The sequence below is a fragment of the Rhinopithecus roxellana genome, chromosome 7 (assembly GCF_007565055.1).
Source record: "Rhinopithecus roxellana isolate Shanxi Qingling chromosome 7, ASM756505v1, whole genome shotgun sequence".
NCBI classification, from domain to species: Eukaryota; Metazoa; Chordata; class Mammalia; order Primates; family Cercopithecidae; genus Rhinopithecus; species Rhinopithecus roxellana.
In genome coordinates, this window is record NC_044555.1 from 97,585,935 (window position 1) to 97,611,499 (window position 25,565).

At 38.2% G+C, this 25,565-nt stretch overlaps 1 pseudogene; it reads right to left on the reverse strand.

Moving 5' to 3' along the window:
• Window positions 1–1,505: 1,505 nt before the first annotated feature.
• Window positions 1,506–25,565, reverse strand: part of LOC104659607 — an 89,226-nt pseudogene continuing 65,166 nt past the window's right edge.

The window sequence follows — 25,565 nt, forward strand, 5'->3', positions numbered from 1 at the left end:
GTGATGTTGTGTTCATCTTGGGATATAACATATGAAGGCACACAATATTCATCTGGTCCTTATTGGTATGATATTAATTTTGATCTTCTGGTCAAGAGGTTATCTGGTTTCTCCATTACAAATTTACTACTTTTTCGTTAGCTATTAGTATGCAATCTGTGGAGGGACACCTTAAGACTGTGTAAACATTTAGCTGCTTATCATGTTGGGTGCTTTGTATCCTTCCTGTCTCAGCCGAAATGTCACATCCTCAAAGATGTCTTCCTTGACCATCTCTAAAATGGGTCTCCCTGTTTTGCTTTTAATTGCAACCCTGTCAAATTTCTTCACAGCACTCACCCTAATTTGTGATGATGTATCTATTTGTGCATTTGTTATGTCTGTAGCAAATTTCCACTAGACTGTAAGCCTGATGAAGGTGGGGGTCAAATCTATTTTGTCTATTGTTTTCTCTCTAGCACCTAACGCAATGCCTGGAACATAACAGATGCTCAATAAATATATGTTGAATGAATGAATAAATGAATAAGAAGAATGCATGTGTGGTGTGGAGCGGATTTGCTAAACACCTGAGGACCCCACTGGTGCTGCCCTTTTGGAGAGAAATCCTCTTGTTAATCTTCATTAACTTTGCAATCCATATTCTATTTTTTTCTTCTTTCTGGAGGGGAAGGTGTCATGACCAGGTGTGACCTACCATACATGACTTTTAAACTTCATTTTCCTGCTGAATTATCTACTATATGGTAGACAGGGCTAAAACCACTCTGGCAGGCTTTATAATTCAATAAATGCATAATCATGCAAGTGTGCCAGTAGCCACTGGCAGAAAGCTGATTGATTGGCAGGCTGGACTCCATGACAGTTGTCTTCTGAAAGAAATTTCCACAGCTCCCTGGAGGCGATTCTGCAAAGGACCCCTCTGGATAATCGGGTTGGTTATTTCCCTCACATTAAAAAAAAAAAAAAGAAATAAAACACCACTCAATCCCACGTGCAGATTAAGAAGAGGTGGTTCTAGGAAGAAGTATAAAGTAGCCAAATCTATTGTTGGGATTTTTTTCTTTGGGCAGGTTTCTTCCGCCTTATGAAGTGCATACCACCCCTCACCCCAAGCACCCGATGTCTTGCTGCTGTCCCTCTAAATTTCCCTCTTCAGGTGGCATCGTAAGTGCTGCTCTTCCCCTGCACTTATTATGACTTATTGGGCTAGCTTTGTGACTATGGGCAGTACATGACAATTTTTCTTTTAAATTAAAGAAATCCAGTGTTTCAAAAACTTGTGAAAATATATTTAAAAAACAGGGCCAGGGAGCCTGCCACACCATTTTGCCCACTATAACTCTCCTACATGTACCTACTGATACCAAGAGATGGTAAAGTAGGCTCTGTTTTTATAGGCCCTATTATATTAGCTCTATTCTAAACTGTACCTCTCTAGACAAAAAAAAAAAAAAAAAAAAAAAGAAAGAAAATAGGAGGATGCAAATAAAAAGCAAACTGGAAAGCAAGAGGAATATTAAGGGTGTGATGAGAGACTGAAGTGGAGATGCTTGAGAAATATGTCAGAGTATGCTCTGGTTTGGGAAATTGAAGAAGAGCCTAGATATTTAAAGTGCAATCCCATTGGTGATAAATGAACATCCTTTTCTTCTGACTCCTTCCCCAGCTGGTCATTTCTCACACCACCATATACAGCAGGCACATTTCAGGGCTAAGAATGACACACCAAATAATAACCATCTTTTACAATGTTGTGAAGAACTTGCCAGAAGGCTAAGTGAGGGAATCTGCTCAATTCCATTGGCTCCCACCATCAGTTGCTGGAATAGGAACCCCCAATGACATAGACAGCAATCAGTGATGCAAATATAAGACACAACCCATCCCGAGGTGGGAGATCTCTGGGGAATAGACCAGGCTCCTATCCTTCTCAAAGAGGTAGAAACAATCTTGGACTTTGTCTTCCTCTTCAGACACAGGGTTAAAATTGTCCACTAGAGTGTGTTGATAGTCTTTACTCCTATCATCACTGCTGCATGACAATGCTGCTTCTGGCTACAGTGGTTGTTGTATTCATCACCCTCTTTATAGATCAGCATGATTCAATTACTTCCATTGAAGACGTGAGTCTGGTTGGGTCTGCCTACCTCCTTCCTGTTACTTTTATTGATCGGCACCAGGCCTGCCCCAGATATGTGATTCTTAGCTTCCCAGCATGCCCTGAACATGTATATGTATATATCTGGGCCCTGGCCCACAGTGCTCTCAAAGCTTTTGTTAAACACTGGTTTCAGCCACTTCAGTGGAACCAACTTGTTCCCTGACTGTTTACCTTTTTCTCTACCAGGTCACAGGTTTTTTCTTTGGTGTGACAGCATTGTCTTTCTGCCACAGCCAGGAGTAGCAGCAGTGGCAGTCTAGCCTTTTGGTAGCTGTAGAAAAGTGACGTCTTGCTACAGGCAAAGGGAATAGGAAAGGCTCAGAAGCAAATACCTGTCTGAGGCTGGGACACAGGGCTAGATGTGAACCCCAGTCCTAGAGTTAGTGTCAACTCATAACCTTTTGTATTATGTTTAAATTGGAATTGGCAAGAGAAGAAAGAAAGGTATAGCTATGAAATAGCCTACATAGTGCCTGGCATATAGTAAGCATTAAATAAAATGTCTAAGGTTGTGCTGTCTGCTTTCAATGATAACAGCACATTGTAGGACAATGAATCTGAATATTATACTAATTTGATACAGGTTAATGTGCAGTCACTACCCCAGGGATTTGTTAGCTTGCTCACCCAGGTGTTTTGCTCTCTGGTAGCCAAAGACTTCTGGTAAGTGCAATATTTTAAGCCCCACACAATGAATTTTGTGTCACACGTGGTTTCTGAGGCACCATAAGCAGCCAGCTAGTTGGCAGTGGGTATTTTCATGAGCTGGCTAGAGATTCATGTTCAGAGAGTATCTATTATGTAATTTATTCAAGATTTAACACATATTTATCATGACTTATCTGGTAGATTATTACATTGTTTATCCATATTCAGTGTCCCTCGCTGTAGTATCTCTGCCTTTAAAAGGGTTATACTTCCCTACTCCTTCAAAAATCAGGCTTAGACATACGACTTGCTTCAGTCAATGAACTATGAGCAGAAGTGACATATGTCACTTCTAGGTGGAAGCTTAAAGAAACAGGGCTTGCTTTGCCACATTCCTTTTTCCATATGCTTTGTTGACTGGCAACATCCCAGATGGTTCCTTTTCTATTGACTAGGGTCCCAGAGTGAGGTCAACTAAGATCTACTATGAGCAGAACCATCTACACTGCCCTTTTACCAACCTATTTTGGACATGTAGTATGGCAAGAAACAAACATTTATTACAAGCCACTGGAATTTTGAGATTGCTTCTTACTGAAGTATAACCTAGCTTATAAAACTTTCAGGGATACCAGAAGAGTGATTATAAGCAGTTCATCTGCAGTTGGTTAGGTTCAGTGCTCCACCCAAATCTCATCTTGAATTGTAATCCCCATAATCACCATGTGTCGAGGGCGGGACCTGGTGGGAGATGATTGGATCATGGGGATGGTTTCTCCCATGCTGTTCTCATAGTGAGTGAGATCTCATGAAATCTGATGGTTTTAGAAGGGGCTCGTACCCTTCACTCTGTCACTCTCTCTCACCTGCTGCCATTTAAGACATATCTTTGCTTCTCTCTCACCTTCTGCCGTGACTATAAGTTTCCTAAGACCTGCCCAGCAATGTGGAACTGTGAGTCGATTAAACATCTTTCCTGTATAAATTACCCCCAGTTTCGGGTATGTCTTTATAGCAATGCAAGAATGGACTAACACAGTACATGACAACTCTGAGCTTGGACTGAGGGTTCAACTCACTTCTCGCTTTGATTCTGGTATAAATACTGAAAAGCCCAAGTCACAGAGCTCAAGAAGTCGAGGTGTGAGAGTCCTGTAAAGACAAAGACTGTTCTGTGACTAAGCAGTCTCTCTCTGCGCCCTCTCTCTGTAGTAAATGATGTAGAACCTCTGAGCTGGCCCCCTGAGGTCCGAGTTCAGTGACTGTCAAAACTTTATAAGAAGTATATTGTAAATCTTCACTTTCTCTCATCATAAACCAGTGTGAGAGTTGGCATTGTGTTGCAATGGGAATTTTCTGCTTTTAGTGGTTTGACACTTTGGCTCTTTTGTTACAAATCCAGTTTTAATTTTCTTTACATAGTCCAGGCACAGCACATAAAGCTCTGTATACTGGGGAGGCCTATATGGTCAGTTTTTGATTTTTTTTTAAACTTTGCTGAAATTGATTACAAGTGTTTCAACAAGTACCCAGGTTATTTCCTTGTCTGGGCAGCTCAGGGACAAGAGGGAAACCAAGTTGTTAGAGCACACACAAAACTTGTTGGTATTTATTCTGCTATAAATATTGAAATTGGCGAATTTAGGAAAGCCCTGTATGGGAAGGTACATAGCAGATGGGTGGAAAACAAAGTACTGACTACCATTGCTTTTTCTAGCTTTCATTTTATTTTGATAAAATTTTACATATGTATACACTTTTTAACTACTAGCCAGAACAAGGTATCAAACATTTCCAACATTCCAAAAAGTTCCCTTATCCTCTTCCTCGTCAATAACTTCCCATTTCAGAACAGGCAACTGTTCTGACCGCTATCATCTTAGATCACTTTAGCCTGTTTCAGCAGTAGGTATCAATGGAATCACATAGTATGCACATTTTGTGTATGATTTCTGTGTAACTGGGTTTTTAAAATTTTTAATTTTAACTTTTTCTGGGTACATAGTAGGTGCATATGTCTATGGGTTACATGAGGTATTTTGATACAGCTATGCAATGCATAATAATCACATCAGGCTAAATGGGGTTCCCATTACCTCACACATCTATCCTTTGTGTAACAAACAATCCAATTATACTTTTACTGATCTTTAAATGTACAACTAAATTATTTTTGGCTATAGTCACCCTGATGTGCTAGCAAATACTAGGTCTTATTCATTCTTTATATTACTTTTTGTACCCATTAACCTCTTGAATTCCCCTCCACCCACTGACTTCCTTTCTTAGCCTTCTACCCTCTATCTCCATGAGTTCAACTGTTTTAATTTTTAGCCCTCACAAATCAGTGAGAATATGCAATGTTTGCCTTTCTGTGCCTGACTTATTTCACTTAACATAATGACTTCCACTTCCATCCATGTTGTTACAAATGACTGGATCTCATTCTTTTTATGGCTACATAGGTCTCCACTGTGTATATGTACCACATTTTCTTTATTCATTCATCTGCTGATGGACACTTAGATTGCTTTCAAATCATGGCAGTTGTAAATAGTGCTTCAATAAACATGAGAATGCAGATCTCTTTGATATACCAATTTCTTTACTTTTACATATACACCTAGGAGTGGAATTACTGGATTGTACGGTAGCTATATTTATAGTTTTTTGAGGAACCTCCAAGCTGTAATCTATAGTGGTTTTACTAACTTACATTTCCACCAGCAGTGTACAAGGGTTCGCTTTTCTCCACATCCTCCCCAGGTATTTGTTATTGTCCAAATTTTGGATAAAAGCCATTTTAACTGAGGTGAGATGATATCTCATTGTAGTTTTGATTTGCATTTCTCTGCTGATCAATGATGTTGAGCACCTTTCCATATAGCCATTTGCCATTTGTATGTCTTCTTTTGAGAAATGTCTATTCAGATCTTGGGATCATTTTTTAATTGGATTATTAGATTTTTTTCCTATGTAAGTGTTTGAGTTCCTTACATATTCTGGTTATTAATCTCTTGACAAATGAGTAGTTTGCTAATATTTTCTCTCATTCTGTGGGTTGTCTCTTCACTTTATTGACGGATTGTTTCCTTTACTGTGCAGAAGCTTTTTAACTTGATGCAATCCCATTTGTTCATTTTTTCTTTGGTTGCCTGTGCTTGTGGGGTATTACTGAAGAAATCTTTGCCACGTTCAGTGCCCTGGAGAGTTTCTCCAATGTGTTCTTGTAGTAGTTTCATAGTTTGAAGTTTTAGATTAAAGTCTTTAGTTCATTTTGATTTGATTTCTGTATATGGCAAGAGATAGGGGTCTAGTTCCTTCTTCTGCATATGAGTATCCAGTTTTCTTAGTATCCAGTTTTTCTGTCAGTATTGGAGAGACTGTTTGTTACCCCATGTATGTCCTAGGCATCTTTGTCAAAAGTGAGTTCACCGTAGATGTATGGATTTGTTTCTGGGTTCTCTACTCTGTATCATGGGTCTAGTCTATGTGTCTGTTTTTCTGCCACTACTGTGCTGTTTGGTTATTATACCTCTGTAGTATAATTTAAAGTCAGGTAATATGATTCCTTCAGTTTTCTTTTTCTTTTTTTGCTCACGATAGTTATGGGTATTCTGGGTCTTTTGTGGTTCAACATAGATTTTAGAGGTTTTTTTTCTATTTTTGTGAAAAACATCATAGGTATTTTCATAGGAATTACAATTAATTTATAGATTGCTTTCAGTAGCATGGACATTTTAACAATATTTATTCTTCCAACACATGGGCATGGAATATCTTTCCATTTTTGTGTGCGTCCTCTTCAATTTTTTGCATCCATGTTTGATGGTATTCACTGTAGAGATCTTTTGCATTTGATTAATTACTAGATATTTTATTTTATTTACAGCTATTGGAAATGGGATTACTTTTTAATTTCTTTTTCATATTGTTCACTGTTGGCACATAGAAATGTTACTTTTTGTTCTTTTATTATTATTATTATTTTTATTATACTTTAAGTTCTAGGGTATATGTGCACAATGTGCAGGTTTGTTACATATGTATACATGTGCCATGTTGGTGCACTGCACCCATTAACTCGGTCATTTACATTAGGTATAGCTCCTAATGCTATCCCTCCCCCCTCCCCCCATCCCACGACAGGCCCCGGTGTGTGATGTTCCCCTTCCTGTGTCCAAGTGTTCTCATTGATCAGTTCCCACCTGAGTGAGAACATGTGGTGTTTGGTTTTCTGTGCTTGCAATAGTTTGCTCAGAATGATGGTTTCCAGCTTTATCCATGTCCCTACAAAGGAGATAAACTCATTCTTTTTATGGCTGCTTGGTATTCCATGGTGTATATGTGCCACATTTTCTTAATCCAGTCTGTCATTGATGGACATTTGGGTTGGTTCCAAGTCTTTGCTATTGTGAATAGTGCCGCAACAAACATACGTGTGCATGTATCTTTATAGTAGCATGATTTATAATCCTTTGGATATATACCCAGTAATAGGATGGCTGAGTCAAATGGTATTTCTAGTTCTAGATCCTTGAGGAATCGCCACACTTTCTTCCACAATGGTTGAACTAGTTTACAATCCCACCAACAGTGTAAAAGTGTTCCTATTTCTCCATATCCTCTCCAGTACCTGTTGTTTCCTGACTTTTTAATGATCACCATTCTAACTGGTGTGAGATGGTATCTCATTGTGGTTTTGATTTGCATTTCTCTGATGGCCTAGGAATCCAACTTACAAGGGATATGAAGGACCTTTTCAAGGAGAACTATAAACCACTGCTCAATGAAATAAAAGAGGACACAAACAAATGGAAGAACACTCCATGCTCATGGATAGGAAGAATCAATATCATGAAAATGACCATACTGTGCAAGGTAATTTATAGATTCAATGCCATCCCCATTAAGCTACCAATGACTTTCTTCACAGAATTGGAAAAAAACTACTTTAAAGTTCATATGGAACCAAAAAAGAGCCCGCATTGCCAACACAATCTTGAGCCAAAAGAACAAAGCTGGAGGCATCACGCTACCTGACTTCAAACTATACTACAAGGCTGCAGTAACCAAAACAGCATGGTACTGGTACCAAAACAGAGATACAAACCAATGGAGCAGAACAGAGCCTTCAGAAAGAGTACCACACATCTACAACCATCTGATCTTTGACAAATCTGACAAAAACAAGAAATGGGGGCCGGGCGCGGTGGCTCAAGCCTGTAATCCCAGCACTTTGGGAGGCCAAGACGGGTGGATCACAAGGTCAGGAGATCGAGACCATCCTGGCTAACACGGTGAAACCCCGTCTCTACTAAAAAATATAAAAAAATTAGCCGGGCGAGGTGGCGGGCGCCTGTAGTCCCAGCTACTCGGGAGGCTGAGGCAGGAGAATGGCGTGAACCCGGGAGGCAGAGCTTGCAGTGAGCTGAGATCCCGCCACAGCACTCCAGCCTGGGTGGCAGAGCAAGACTCCGTCTCAAAAAAAAAAAAAAAAAAAAAAAAGAAATGGGGAAAGGATTCCCCATTTAATAAATGGTGCTGGGAAAACTGGCTAGCCATATGTAGAAAGCTGAAACTGGATCCCTTCCTTACACCTTATACAAAAATTAATTCAAGATGGATTAGAGACTTAAATGTTATACGTAAAACTGTAAAATCTCTAGAAGAAAATCTAGGCAATACCATTCAGGACACAGGCATGGGCAAGGACTTCATGTCTTTTTTTATTATTATACTTTAAGTTCTGGAATACATGTGCAGAAAGTGCAGGTTTGTTACATAGGTATACAAGTGCCATGGTGATTTGCTGCACCCATCAACCTGTCAAGTACATTAGGTATTTTTCCTAATGCTATCCCTGCCCTAAGCCACCCACCCTCTGACAGGCCCTGGTGTGTGATGTTCCTCTCCCTGTCCATAAGTTCTCATTGTTCAACTCCCACTTATGAATAAGAACATGCAGTGTTTGTTTTTCTGTTCCTGTGTTAGTTTGCTGACAATGATGGTTTCCAGCTTCATCCATGTCCCTGCAAAAGACATGAACTCATCCTTTTTTTATGGCTACATAGTATTCCATGGTATACATGTGCCATATTTTCTTTATCCAGTCTATCATTGATGGGTATTTGGGTTGGTTTCAAGTCTTTGCTATTGTGAACAGTGCTGCAATAAACATACATGTGCATGTGTCTTTATAGTAGAATGGTTTATAATCCTTGGGGTATATACCCAGTAATGAAATTGCTGGATCCAGTGGTATTTCTGGCTCTAGATCCTTGAGGATCACCACACTCTCTTCCACAATGGTTGAACTAATTTACACCTTCACCAATAGTGTAAAAGCATTCCTATTTCTCCAAATCCTTTCCAGCATCTGTTGTTTCCTGATTTTTAAGTTATCACCATTCTAACTGGCATGAGATGGTATCTCATTGTGGTTTTGATTTGCAGTTCTCTAATGACCAGTGATGATGAACTTTTCTTCGTATGTTTGTGGGCTGCATAAATGTCTTCTTTTAAGAAGTGTCTGTTCATATCTTTCATCCACTTTTTTGATGGGGTTGTTTTTTTCTTGTAAATTTGTTTAAGTTCCTTGTAGATTCTGGATATTAGCCCTTTATTAGATCGATAGATTGCAAACTTTTTCTTCCATTCTGTAGGTTGCCTTTTCACTCTGATGATAGTTTCTTTTGCTGTGCAGAAGCTGTTTAGTTTAATTAGACCCCATTTGTCTATTTTGGCTTTGTTTGCCATTGCTTTTGGTGTTTTAATCATGAAGTCTTTGCCCATATATATGCCCTCAATGGTGTTGCCTAGGTTTCTTTTAGCATTTTTATGGTTTTAGGTCTCATGGTTAAGCCTTTAATCCATCTTGAGTTAACTTTTGTATAAGGTGTAAGGAAGGGCTCCAGTTTCAGTCTTCTGCATATGACTAGTCAGTTTTCCCAGCACCATTTATTAAATAGGGAATCCTTTCCCCATTGCTTGTTTTTGTCAGGTTTGTCAAAGATCAGATGGTTGTAGATGTGTGGCGTTACTTCTCAGGCCTCTGTTCTGTTTCATTGGTCGGTATATCTGTTCTGGTACCAGTACCATGCTGTTTTGGTTACTGTAGCCTTGTAGTATAGTTTGAAGTCATGTAGCATGGTATCTTCAGCTTTGCTCTTTTTGCTTAGAATCGTCTTGGTTATATGGGCTCTTCTTTGGTTCCATATGAAATTTAAAGTAGTATTTTCTAATGCTGTGAAGAAAGTCAATGGTAGCTTAATGGGGACAGCATTGAATCTATACTTTGGGCAGTATGGCCATTTTCACAATATTGATTCTTCCTCTCCATGAGGTTGGAATGTTTTTCCATTTGTTTGTGGTCATCTCTTATTTCCTTGAGCAGTGATTTGTAGTTCTCCTTGAAGAGGTCCTTCACATCCCTTGTAAGTTGGATTCCCAGGTATTTTATTCTCTTTATAGTAATTTTGAATGGGAGTTCACTCATGATTTGGCTGTTTGTCTGTTATTGGTGTGTAGGAATGCTTGTGATTTTTGCACATTGATTTTGTATCCTGAAACTTTGCTGAAGTTGCTTATCAGTTTAAGGAGATTTTTGGCTGAGATGATGGGGTTTTCTAAATATACAATCACGTCATCTGCAAACAGAGACGATTTGACTTCCTCTCTTCCTTTTTGAATGTCCTTTATTTCTTTCTCTTGCCTGATTGCCGCAGCCAGAACTTCCAATACTACGTTGAATAGGGGTGGTGAGAGAGGGCATACTTGTCTTGTGTTGATTTTTCAAAGGGAATGCTTCCAGCTTTTGCCCATTGAGTATGATATTGGCTGTGGGTTTGTCATAAATAGCTCTTACTATTTTGAGATACATTCCATCAATACCTAGTTTCTTGAGAGTTTTTAGCATGAAGGGGTGTTGAATTTTATTGAAGGCCTTTTCTGCAGCTGTTGAGATAATCATGTGGTTTTTGTCGTTGGTTCTGTTTATGTGATGGATTATGTTTATTGATTTGTGTATATTGAACCAGCCTTGCATCCCAGGGATGAAGCTGACTTGATTGTGATGGATTAGTTTTTGATGTGCTGCTGGGTTCAGTTTGCCAGTATTTTATTGAGAATTTTTGCATCAATGTTCATCAGGGATATTGGCCTGAAATTTGTTGTTGTTGTTGTGTCTCTGCCAGGTTTTGGTATCAGGATGATGCTGGCCTCATAAAATGAGTTACCCTCTTTTTTCTATTGTTTGGAATAGTTTCAGAAGGAATAGTTCCAGCTCCTCTTTGTATCCTGGTAGAATTCAACTGTGAATCCTTGTGGTCCTGGACTTTTTTGTTGTTGTTGGTAGGTCATTAATTACTGCCTCAATTTCAGAACTTGTTATTGGTCTATTCAGGGGTTCAACTTCTTTCTGGTTTAGTCTTGGGAGGGTGTATGTGTCCAGGAATTTACCCATTTCTCCTAACTTTTATAGTTTATTTGTGTAGAGGTATGTATAGTGCTTACTGATGGTAGTTCGTATTTCTGTGGGATCATTGGTGATATACTCTTCATCATTTTTTATTGCATCTATTTGATTCTTCTCTCTTTTCTTCTTTATTAGTCTGGCTAGCAGTCTATCTATTTTGTTGATCTTTTCAAAAAACCAGCTCCTGGATTCATTGATTTTTTGAAGGATTTTTTTGTGTCTCTATCTCCTTCAGTTCTGCTCTGATCTTAGTTATGTATTGTCTTCTGTTAGCTTTTGAATTTGTTTGCTCTTGCTTTTCTAGTTCTTTTAATTGTGATGTTAGGGTGTCAATTTTAGATCTTTTCTGCTTTCTTTTGTGGGCATATATATTTCCCTCTACACATTGCTTTAAATGTGTCCCAGAGATTCTGTTACGTTGTTTCTTTGTTCTCTTTGGTTTCAAAGAACATCTTTATTTCTGCCTTCCTTTTTCTTATTTACCCAATCATTCAGGAGCAGGTTTTTCCATTTCCATGTAGTTGTGTGGTTTTGAGTGAGTTGTTTTTTTTTTTTTTTACTTATCACATAAAGGATGTATATTTGTATTTGTCCACTATTATTACATCTCAGTTTATTGTACAGATGTTTGTTGTACTTTTACATGAATGTTGATTTCTATTGTCAATTGTAAACTGCTAGAAAAAGAGTCCCATTTTAATACTTCAGCATATTAATCTCACATGATTTGGTCTTCTTTAGGTTTTTGTTCCAAGTCAGATTTACACAAATTTAATAATGTTATAACTGTCCTATTTCTCATCATTTCCTTTCCCAGCATCCTGCTCCTCTTTCTAAAAGAACTCTTTTTTTCTTTTAATTATACTTTAAGTTCTAGGGTACACGTGCACAACGTGCAGGTTTGTTACATATGTATACATGTGCCATGTTGGTGTGCTGCACCCATTAACTCATCATTGAGTGAGTTTCCTAATCCTGAGTTTTAATTTGATTGCACTGTGGTCTGAGAGACTGTTATGATTTCGTTCTTTTACATTTGCTGAAAAGTGTTTTATTTTCAATTATGTGGATGATTTTAGAATAAGAGCTATGTGGTGCTGAGAAAAAAGTATATTCTGTTGATTTGGGGTGGGTGCAGAGTTCTGTAAATGTCTATTAGGTCCTCTTGGTCCAGAGCTGAGTTCAAGTCCTGAATATCCTTGTCAATTTTCCGTCTCATTGATCTGTCTAATATTGACAGTGGGGTGTTAAAGTCTTCCACTATTTTTTTTTTTTTTTTTTTTTTTTTTTTTTTTTTTTGAGACGGAGTCTCGCTCTGTCACCCGGGCTGGAGTGCAGTGGCCGGTTCTCAGCTCACTGCAAGCTCCGCCTCCCGGGTTTATGCCAGTCTCCTGCCTCAGCCTCCGAGTAGCTGGGACTACAGGCGCCCGCCACCTCGCCCGGCTAGTTTTTTTTTGTATTTTTAGTAGAGACGGGGTTTCACCGTGTTAGCCAGGATGGTCTCGATCTCCTGACCTCATGATCCGCCCGTCTCGGCCTCCCAAAGTGCTGGGATTACAGGCTTGAGCCACCGCGCCCGGCCAAGTCTTCCACTATTATTGTGTGGGTGTCTAAGTCTCTTTGTAGGTCTCTAAGAACTCGTATGAATCTGGGTGGTCCTGTATTGGGTGCTTGTGTATTTAGAATAGTTAGCTCTTCTTGTTGAATTGTTCCGTTTACCATTATATAATGACCTTCTTTGTCTTTTTATTTTATTTTATTTTTTGAATCTTTGTTGGTTTAAAGCCTGTTTTGTCAGAGACTAGGATTGCAACCTCTGCTTTTTTTTTTTTCTTTCTATTTGCTCGGTAAACTTTTCTCCATCCCTTTATTTTGAGCCTATGTATGTCTTTGCACATGAGATGGGACTCCTGAATACAGCACACCGATGGGTCTTCACTCTTTATCCAATTTGCCTGTCTGTGTCTTTTAGTTGTGACATTTAGCCATTTACATTTAAGGTCAATATTGTTATGTGTAAATTTGATCTTGTCATCATGATGCTAGCTGGTTATTTTGCATACTAGTTGATGCAGTTGCTTAATAGTGCCATTGGTCTTCATATTTTCATGTGTTTTTGCAGGGGTTGGTACTGGGTTTTTCTTTCCATGTTTAGTGATGCCTTCAGGAGCCCTTGGAAGGGAGGCCCAGTGGTGACATAATCCCTCAGCATTTGCTTGTCTGTAAAGGATTTTATTTCTCCTTCATTTATGAAGCTTAGTTTGGCTGGTTATGAAATTCTGGGTTGAAAATTATTTTCTTTAAGGATGTTAAATATTGGCCTCCAGTCTCTTTTGTGTCACTTGGTGGAGGTGGTGTGCTTCACTGGGGGAAAACCCACTCATCTGGATGCTCAGATTCCTCAGAACTACCAGGAGAAAAGGTTAAGTCTGCTGGTCCACAGAGACTGTGGGCAGCCCTCCCACTATGAGCTCAGGTTCAGGGAAATCTGGGTTCTCTCCCTGAGCATCTGGCTGGAGTTACTGGAGTTCCTGCAGGGAAGCCCCACCCAATGAGGAAGATGAGTCAGGGTCAGGCCTGAAGGGGCACTCTTGTCACAGTCTGCCACAGCTGGTGTGTTGGGCTGTGGGTGACATATCTTGGTACCAAGCCGTCCAGCCTCCCTGTCTTCAGCAAGGGAAAAACGCAGCCTGGAGCTATAGAGATGGATGCTTCCCTTCCCCTGCCCAGGGAGCTTAGCTTGTTAGACAGTTGTGGGTCCCACCGCTGGCTGCTGCCTTTCCCCCAAGGAACTCAAATGGCATAGACAGCAGGCTGCCACAGCTGTGGTGCTGGTAACCCCTTCCCCCAGTAGCTCAGTAGACTTAAGCAGATTCTAGCTGAGAGGTATTTGAGAATCTGCACAGCTCCACGGTTGGGACACTAGGACCTGATGGCGTGGGTGCGTAAGTGGGATCTTCTGATCCCTGGGTTGCACAGTACCGTGGAAAAACTGCCTCCGTCGGTTACGGGGGAAGGGGCTCCCCTGTCCCATGTGGCTCTCAGGTGGGTCACCACACTACACTGTTCTTCCTCCCTCTCCATGAATCACACCAGCCTCCCAGTCAGTTCTGATAAGAAAACCTGGATACCTTAGTTGCCAGTGAAGGATTCACACTCTTATTACGATTCTTTTCAATGGGAGCCTCGAATGCCACTGTTTTTAGTAGGCCATCTTGGCCCTGAACCACTATATTCTACCAAACATTTAGAGAAGAACTAATACCAATCCTACCCAAACTATTCTGAAAAATAGGGGAGGAGGAAATACTTCCAAAGTTATTCTGTGAGGTCTGATACCAAAATTAAACAAAGACACACCAACAAAAGAAAACTATAGGCCAATATCACTGGTGAATATTGATGCAAAAATGGAGACAGAAGGGAATACTTCCAAACTCATTTTATGATACCAGTATTATCCTGAAACTGAACCAGACAAAAACACATCAAATGAAACGATAGCCCAATATCACTGATAAGTATTGATGCAAACATCCTCAACAAAACTTTAGAAAACAAAATTCAACAACACAGTAAAAAAATTATTCATCATGACGATGTAGGATTTATCCCAGGAATGCAAGTATGGCTGAATCTTTGCAATTCAATTAATGTAATACATCATATCAAAAAAATGAAGGAGAAAAATCATATAATCTTTGCAGTTGATGCTGAAAAATCATTTGTTAAAATTCAACATCCCTTCATGTTAAAAACCTTGAAAAACCTGAGTATAGAAGAAACATAACTCAGTATAATAAATGTCATATATGACAGACCCACAGCTCATGTCATAGTGAATAGGGAAAAACTGAAAGCCTTTCCACTAAGATCTGGAACATGATAAGGATGCCCACTGACACTCATGTTATTCAACATAGTAGTGCACATCCTAGCCAGAGCAATCAGATAAGAGAAAGAAGTAAAGGGCATCAAAATGGAAAAAAAAAGTCAAATTATCCTTTTTTGCAGAGGATGTGATCTTACGCTTGGAAAAATCTGAAGACTCAACAGTGAAAACTTTTATAACTGATAAACAAATACAATAAAATTATAGGATACAAAAATCAACATACAAAAATTAATAGCATGTCTATATGCCATCAGCAAACACTATAAAAAAAGTAATCCCATTTACAATAGCTACAAATAAAATAAAATATCTAGGAATTATTTTAACTAAAGAAATGAAAGAGGCCAGGCATGGTGGCTCATGCCTGTAATCCCAGCACTTTGGGAGGCTGAGGCAGGCAGATCATGAGGTCAGAAATTGAAACCATCCTGGCTAACATGGTGAAATCCCACCTCTACTGAAAATACAAAAAATAAAATAAAAATTAGCCAGGTGTGGTGACGGGCACCTGTAGTACCAGCTACTCGGGAGGCTGAGGCAGGAGAATGGTGTGAACCCGGGAGGCGGACCTTGCAGTGAGCCAAGATCACGCCACTGCACTCCAGCCTGGGTGACAGAGCAAGACTCCATCTCAAAAAAAAAAAAAAAAAGTGAAAGATCTCTAAAATGAAACCTATAAAACATTAACACAAGAAATTGAAGAGGACACACACAAAAGGAAAAGAAAATTCCATGTTCATGGATTAGAAGAATGAATATTGTTGAAATGTTTATACTACCAAAGCAAAACACAGACTTAATGCAATCCTTATCAAAATACCAATGACATTCTTTCCAGAAATAGAAAAAAACAGTCCTAAAATCTATAGGGAACCACAAAAGACCCAGAATTGCAAAAGCTATTCTAATAAAATAGAACCAAACTGGAAGAATCACATTACCTGTCTTTAAATTAAACTACAGAGGTGTAGTAACCAAAACAACATGGTTTTGGCATAAACACACACACATAGACAATGGAACAGAACGGAGAACCCAGAAATGAATTCATACATCTACAGCAAACTCACTTTTAACAAAGATGCCAAGAACATACATTGGGGAAATCATAGTCTCTTTAATAAATGGTGCTGGAAAAACTGGATATCCCTATGCAGAGGAATGAAACTAGACACATATTTCTCACCATATACAAAAATCAAATCAAAATGTATTAAAGACTTAAATCTAAGACCTCAAACTATGAAACTACTATAAGAAAACACTGGGGAAACTCTCAAGGACATTGGACTGGGCAAACATTTCTTGAGTAGGCTGGGCACAGTGGTTCATGTCTGTAATCCTAGGACTTTGGGAGGCTGAGGTGGGTTGATCCTTTGAGTCCAGGAGTTCAAGACCAGCCCGGGCAACATGGTGAAACCCTGTCTTCACAAAAAATACAAAAACTAGCCAGGTGTGGTGGTACATGCCTGTAGTCCCAACTACTTGGGGGGCTGAGGCATGAGGATCGTTTGAGCCCAGGAAGTAGAGGTTGCAGTGAGTGGAGATTACACCACTGCCATTGCACTCCAGTCTGGGTGACAGAGTAAGACCATGTCTCAAAAAAAAAAAAAAAAAAAAAAAAAAAAAAAAAAAAACCCAAAAATAAAACAACAAAAAAACCAAATCAAAACAACAACAACAAAAAGATCTTTTGAGTAATACTCCACAAGTGCTGGCAACCAAAGCAAAAATGGACAAATGGGATCACAAGTAAAAAAGCTTCTGCACAGCAAAAGAGACAATTAACAAAGTGAAGAGACAATCCACAGAATGGGAGGATACATTTGCAAACTACCTGTCTGACAAGTGGTTAATAGCCAGAATATGAAAAGAGCTCAAACAATTCTATAGGAAAAATTCTAATGATCTGATTAAAAATGGGCAGGAAATCTTAGTAGATATTTCTCAAAAGAAGTCATACAAATGGCAAACAGGTATGAAAAGGTACTCAACATCATTGGTCATCAGAGAAATGAAAATCAAAATTACAATGAGATATTATCTCACCTCAGTTAAAATGGCTTTTATTCAAAAACTGGGCAATAACAAATGCCTGGGGAGGTTGTGGAGAAAAGGGAGCCCTCATTCACTGTTGGTGGAAATGTAAGTTAATACAACCACTATGGATTACAGTTTGAAGGTTCCTCAAAAAACTATAAATATAGCTACCATACAATCCAGTAATCCCACTCCTGGGTATATATGTAAAAGTAAGAAAATCAGTATGTCGAAGAGATATCTGCACTCCCATATTTATTTTGGTAATATCTATAATAGCCATTATTTGGAAGCAGTCTAAGACTTCATCAACAGATGAATGAATAAAGAAAATGTGGTACATATACACAGTGGAATATTGTTCAGGCATAAAAAAGAATAAGATCCTGTCAGTTGCAAAAACATGGATGAACCTGGAGGTCATTATACTAAGTTAAATAAGCTAGGCATAGAAAGACATACGTTGCATGTTGTCACTTATTTGTGGGAGCTAAAACTCAAAACAATTGAACACGTGGAAATAGAGAATACAAGGATGGTTATCAGAGGCAGGAACGGGTAGTGGGGGAGGGAGTGGGAGGTAATTGGGGATGGTTAATGAGTACAAAAAATAGAACAAACAAATAAGGCTTAGTATTTTCTAGCACAACAGTATTTACTAGTAAAAAATAATTTAACTGTACATTCAAAAATAACTAAAAGGGTATATAGTTAGATGGTTTGTAACACAAAGGATAAATGCTTGAGATTATGGATACCCCATTTACCCTGATGTGATTATTTCACATTCCATGCCTGTTTCAAAATATCTCATGTAACCCATAAATATATACATCTACTGTATGCCCACAAAAATTACAAATTACAAATAAAAGAAGTGAAAAAGCAATCTGTAGAGTGGAGGAAAATATTGGTAAATCATATATCTGATAATGGTTTAATATCCAGAATATAGAAAGAACTCCTATAACTAAACAACAAAAAGACAAACAACCAATTTAAAAATGGCTAAAGAACTTACAGACACATTTCTCCAAAGAAGATATACAGATAGCCAAAAATCACATAAAAAAATTCCCAACATCATTTATCAATTACTCACTATGGAAATACAAATTAAAACCACAAGTAGTTATCACTTCACACTTACTAGGAAGACTGTAGTAAGCAAAAAAAAATTTTTTAAGACAAGTTGTTGGTAAAGGTATGGAGAAAATCAGAAACCTCATACTTTGTTAGTGGGCATGTAAAATGGTTTAGCCAATGTGGAAATCAGTTTGCTTCCTTACGAAGTAAAGTTAATTATCCCAATACCAATTACTGAACAGTTTATCCTTTCTCCACTGATCTATAAAACTATTTGTATCGTACATGAAATTCCTATATATATATACATATGTGTATATATATATATATATGATTCTATTACTGGATTTTTTTCTGTTGTATCGATCTATTTGACTATTCCTGTGCCATCACTATATTGTTTTATAAAAATCCATGCTATTTGGTAGGCAAGCTCTTCTGTGTATTATAGGATTTTCTGGGCTATTTTTGGACCTGAATCCTTCCATACAAATTTTAGAATCAGTTTGTCAAGTTATACCAAAAAAACACTATTGAGATTTTTGTTTGGAATTGATTAACATTTATGAAGAATCTTAAGATAATTGTCATGGTTTATCTCTCAATTTATTTAGGTCTTATACTAAGTTAAGACCTAATGTCTTAAGAACTTTATGTTCTTCAATAAAGTTTTAGAAAACACTGCATAAAAATGTTGTACATACTGTGATCTGTTTATTATTTAGGTACCTATACCCAACCTGTGACCCATATAGCCATAGGAGCAAGCCGAAGGAAGAGTGCTAGCGCACCATGGGTGACATGGTGGTGGTAGTGGGTGGGGTTGGGGGAGGTGGGGTCTAGTTTACCTGCTCCTGTAGCTTACTATTGTCCTCTGATCCTTTTAGATCTCAATCCTGGAGTACAATTTCTGTCTTATGATGGACTACTGCTGGGCCAGACTGACTTTATGCCTTGGTGAGTATTACAAAACTCAGGCCATAACAAGCAGTTCTGGGTTCATTATCACTTCATGTCACATAGTTAAGTGCTCCATCTCTATTAGGGCCCAGCAACATTCCAAGAGGTGTTTCTTAAAAGGTATGTAATTTTCTGCTGCCGATGGTCTTGCTCCAGAATCTCAGAGACCAGCACTGTGATTTTTCCACCACAATTTGCCATTAATTTTACGTAGATCTTTTTCTCACCACTGGAACCTCCATGTTGTAGGGTCTTTCAAATCATATGCTGCAAACAGAAGAGCAGCTTGAATCATAACCTTAATCTGTTGCAGAGCCCTCTTTTTCTCCTAGTTCCACTCAAAGTTGACAGCATTCTCTGTCATCCAGCATATGGGCCACTGTAGAATGTGTCACCTCTAGAACTCAAAGAGATGTATTAGGTGTTGTGGTTCCTCCTTTGTGGTAAGGAATGCAAGATGCTGCAAGTATTCTTTTGCTATGGAATGGATATTTCGGCATGTCCCTGACCATTGGAACCTTAAAAATTTTAACAAAATGGCAGGTCTCTGAAACTTTGTAGGATTTATCTTTCACCATGTGCAGCACACGTGTGTCTTGCCAAGTCCTCCAGTGATTAAGCCACCTCTTTGCCCATTCTGCCCAATGAGCATGATGTCAAAAGTGCAATGAATCTATGTGATGTCCTGAAATGTGAATATGGTCCAGATCTCTTTAGACTGTATTATGGCAGAAAGCAAAAGAGTTAAAATGTACCTGGGGCAAAATTGTAAATGTTTATTTTTTTCCATTCCATGTGAATGCAATCTGTTTCTGATACCTTTTTCCGAAGGGGATAGAAAATAATACATGTTCTGAATCAATGGACACAAACTATGTACCTGAAGCCATGTTAATCTGCTCTAGTGAAGATACCTGTTCAACATGGCAACCGCAATGGCCAATTCTCAGTGATTCCGGTAATCCAGTGACTTGATAGATTTCCTAATGTTGAATTATCCTTGCATTCCTGGATATATTTGGTTAAGATGGTGGTTGTGTCTATACACTGATGGATTTGATTTGATTTGTGAGTTTTATTTAAATTTTATTTAGGATTTTTTTTTTTTTTTTTTTTTTAGTTTCTGTTCATAAAGGAGGCCAATGTGTACTTTTCTTACTGTTTTTGTACGGTTTTAGTATCAAAGTTATACCAGCAAATAAAATAATATGGGTATCTCTTAATCTTTTTCTATTTCATAGAAGAGTTTTTAAAAGATGACATTATCATTTCCTTGAGGGTTTGGTAAAATTCACCCACAAAACCTGCCTGGGCAGATCTGTTTTTGGAGTGATATTTTCAATTTCAAGTCTATTTTCTTTAATGGTCATTAGTATATTCATATTTTTGGTTTCTTGAGACAATTTTGTTAAATGAAATTTTTCTAGAAAATTATCCATTCCTCTGAATCATCAGCATACATCATTGCCATACATAGTATTCTCTAATAATTTAAAACTTTCTGCTTTGTATGTATGCATTTGTCCCATTTTGCATTCCTAATGTGCTTTATTTGTATCTTTTCTGTTTTCTTCATTGGTCTTGACACATATTTGACTATTATATTAATCTTTTCAAAGAAGGAGCTTTTAGTTTTGTTCATCACCCCTAATAATTTGTCCATTTAAAAATTTTATTAGGGCCGGGTGCAGTGGCTCACGCCTGTAATCCCAGCACTTTGGGAGGCCAAGGGGGGCGGATCACGAGGTCAGGAGATCAAGACCATCCTGGCTAACACGGTGAAACCCCGTCTCTACTAAAAATACAAAAAATTAGTCGGGTGGTGGCGGGTGCCTGTGGTCCCAGCTACTTGGGAGGCTGAGGCAGGAGAATGGCATGAACCCGGAAGGCGGAGCTTGCAGTGAGCCGAGATCAGGCTACTGCACCCCAGCCTGGGTAACAGAGCGAGACTCCGTTTCCAAAAAAAAAAAAAAATTAATTATCATTTCCTTCTTTACACATTCTTTGGGTTAATCAGTGGTGTGCTGGAGCCAGCTCCTATCAGCTAGCGATGAACAATTGTAATGTTGTCAGAAAATTTGCCATCTGGCTGTTAAGACAACTATTATTAAAATTACATTTTATAAAATTATAATTAAATTATATTAAAAACAAACTGAATTCACACCCAAACCTGTCACTCCTTAATTAGTTTACTACATTTTACTAGTATTTATGTTCTTGAGGTTATTTACATCTATTATATCTGAATGGAGGAAATCCTACATAATGGTATGCTGTTGTGCATCTTTTCCCAGTAATGTCATGGCAGCTTAAAATTTACCATAGTCAGAGTATTAAACTTGCTGGGCGCAGTGGCTCACGCCTGTAATCCCAGCACTTTGGGAGGCCGAGGCGGGCGGATCACGAGGTCAGGAGATCGAGACCATCCTAGCTAACACGGTGAAACCCCGTCTCTACTAAAAATACAAACAATTAGCTGGGTGTGGTGGCAGGCACCTGTAGTCCCAGCTACTGGGGAGGCTGAGGCAGGAGAATGGCGTGAGCTCCGCCTCCAGGAGGTGGAGCTTACAGTGAGCCGAGATCACGCCACTGCACTCCAGCCTGGGCAATGGAGTGAGACTTTGTCTCAAAAAAAAAAAAAAAAAAAAAAAAAAAAAAAAAAAAAAAAAAAAAAAAAAAGACATTTCTGTATATCCAGAATGTGTGAGTTTGTGGTGTGTGTGTGTGTGTGTCAATGAAATGTTTGATTATTTCCTACATCAGCCTAGACTTTGATCTTGACTGAATAACAAGCCTTTGCTCCTAACCACTAGGCTCTACTGCCTCCTAGTGTTGTTTTTCCTCTTAGGTTTCCAGTATCATCCTTGATGCTTCTGTGTATTTTATAAATAAAAAGACAGACTCTGTGACATATATTTTCTCCACACAATAAAAATAGACATATCTGTCACACTTGAAGTTAACTATGGAAAACAAGTTGGTAAATTAATTATTTTTTATTTACTTTCCAAATGAGGCAATTATTTCTTTCATTAGCTATCATTTTGGTTCTCCATTTGGGACCTTAATAATAAATATACTATCTATCTCTTTTAGTTTTATACCACCTTTCACTGGACACCAGGGAACCAAATTTAGATAGTTTCTTCATATGAAAACGAGGTCCAAAATTGAATGATAAAACTAAAATTTGGTCCTTCTTCAAATTTAAAATTTAAAATTTAAAATTTAAGTGTAAGCAGGATCTTGTATAAATATGCTGACTGGTTTTTTTCTTTCTTGTTTTTTTTTTTTTTTTTTTTTTCCTGCTGCAGACATTCGGCTTTGACTAATATATTTAGAAGGTTGAAGATCAACACCTGTTCCTCTAGTGGTTCTCTCTTATACAGTGACCTTTGCCTCACCCTGTATAAATACACTCATGGTGATTAAGCTGTCAAATATCACAGGGGTCTTTTTCAGGGGCGAGGACAATAAATCATTCCTGGAATTTCTTGCTAACGGTCCCTCAGATGTCTGCCATTCACCTTGCCAGCTACTTCTTTGCGTACTCATTTTTATTAAGCCAGAGTCTCCAAATGGCTCACTAATGTTGTGGCATTTGAGAATTCTCTGTCAAGTATAATGCTTGGACTAGATGATCTCTTACAAAGAGCCCTCCCAATTCTGGCATTTTATGGGCTCAAATTTCACTGCCAGCTTCCACGATTGAGGACAGATATCACATGACATTAAATTTGTGCTTAGGAAAGTGTCAATGCTCATGTTTACTGCCACCTCAGGACTGAACATAAATCTATTTATCAGTAGTTAACTCTGCAGTGCCTCAGGGCTTCTCTAATTGGTGGAAGAAAAGGGAAGGAAACTAACATTTACTGGGTTATCACATAGCATGTATTGCCTCAGTTAAACCTTACTGCTTATGAAGGAGGTATTATTTTCCCTATTTTACAAGAAATGGGGTTTGAGAGAATTTAAGTGATTTGCTGGATGTTGCATATCTAGTAAGTAGTGGACGTGAGATTCAAATTTTCAGGTCTTTCTAGTTACGAAATCTTGCCACAACTCATTCTGTTGTCTATTTATCCATCAATTTATTAATTCATCATATATTTATTGAGCACCTAATATGTGCCATACAGGTACTGTGGATACAATAGAAAATAGAATAGACAAGGTTTTTGCTTTCTAATATGATTCATTTGCAGCATGAAATTATCCTGAATGTGGCAGACCACAGGACAATGAGTATTCCCATGACTAATAAGACTCAAAACAGACAACTTGATTACAAAGATCCTAGAGGGCCATGGTGCAATCTGGTTAACACGACTCAGGAGAGGGACTGATCTTTGATCTGATCTTCATCTACTAAGACCACAAAAAGACTCCATCACATTTGATCAAAACTGCTGGCAAAGTGGTGTGAGGGGAACTTAACCACTTTTATGTATATAAGCTTTTACAAAAACAACATTACTGAGCTCTAAGATACATACCATAAAATTAACCCATTCTAATTATATAATCCAATAGGGTTTTTAAAACATATTCACCAAGTTGTGCAACCATCACCACAGTTTAATTTTAGAACACTTTCATCATCTCCAAAAAGAAACTGCGCAAGCATTAGTAGTCATCCCATTCTTGTTCTTCCTCTCTCCCTGCTCCACACCCAGGAAAACACTATGAGTCTGACTTAACTCTTCCCTAGCATGGCCTTAGGTCTTGTTTATAATTAAGCATCTTATTGCCACGAAGACTCTGTCTTGTCAGTCTTATCATCTCCATTTTAACATTAATACTGCTCAGTTGTGCCTAGACACAAAAAGGGAGGGGGTATAATGAGGTGTGTTTGACCTCCCTTCCCATCATCAAAAACTCAATTTTTCAGATTTCTCTGGGGTCCCCTTGACCAAGAAGGCATCTGTTCAATTGTTGGGGGGCTTATGATTTTATTTTTAGTTTACAGGATTAAATGGAGATAATATGCATAGAATGCTTAAAATAATGTTTGGCATATTGTAAGATCTCAATAATTGCTGCTCTTAGTAGTAATAATAATTATTGTTATTTTTGTATGATAATACTAAATGTCAGGAAAAGGTAAGATCATAAATCTTAAAATGAACATACTCCTTGACCCTGCAGTCCCACTTTTAGAATAATCATCCCAATAATTACATATTCACTGTCTGTTCACTGCAACTATAATGTAGACCTGCATATCTTGAAAGAAAGAATCTTTATAATATATTGCTAAGTGAAAAAAATGTACATTATAATTCTAAGATTTGAAAAATACATGTATATGTATGCTTGGAAAAAGGTCTAGAATATTGATATTAACAGTAGTTATCCCTGAGTTTCTGATCATTTTTATGACTTCTTGATTTATTTATGCTCTACTTTTTTTCTCAATGACCAAGTATTATTTGTGTAATTTTAAACAGTCATTTTCAAAAGTCAAAGCCTGCCAGTGTTTGATTCGCCTCTTCTGGCAGCAAGTTTGGACACTAGTGGAAGCAGCCCAGATTATATATGAGGTATTTTACATTCTCCACAGTCATCCGAGGATAGAATCTCAATTAGAACATCAAGGTCTGCCTTCTGTGGCCCCTTGCTATGTCATTTCCACCTATGAGCTGCTGTGGATTTGCATAAATTAAACGCTGCTGGATAGCTGCCATTGTCTTGAAAAAGGGAATGTGATCAGCATGGGGGAGGGAAGGAGAGGGAAAATTTGTCTTTGTTTCATCCTCTTCTTGTTAATACTCATTCAAGACTGCTTTAACCACAGGTCAGTTGTGGTTTGGTAATTTTTTATTTTTATTTTTTCTATGGGGAAAACAATTTGAGCAACATTTTCTTTCATGAGAGGCACTCCTTAGGAAAGAGACATTGTACAGCAGGATCACATGACATGGGATGTGCCTAGGCTTAGAATCATAGAATTTTCAAGTGAGAGGTGCCCCTAGAGACTGCCAGTCCAGTGTTGCCTGCAATCATTATAGGGTATACTGACTTTTTGATGAACAAAAAGCTCATGTCCTTTTTGTAGTTTTTATCATGAAAACTATCTTTTTTTTTTCACATTTTCCCTTTATAATATTTTAAATTTATAAGTAATTTTTGAATTTGAACAACATATTTTTAATATTAGAAAGTGCCTTAGTGCTTTTTAAATGATTCTGATTGTGATATTATAGCCTCCTAGGGTGGGTGCTCACAATGCCCTCACAAGTGCAAAAATCATTCGTTTAAGCAAAGCTCCTCTCCTTATAGTCATTTCT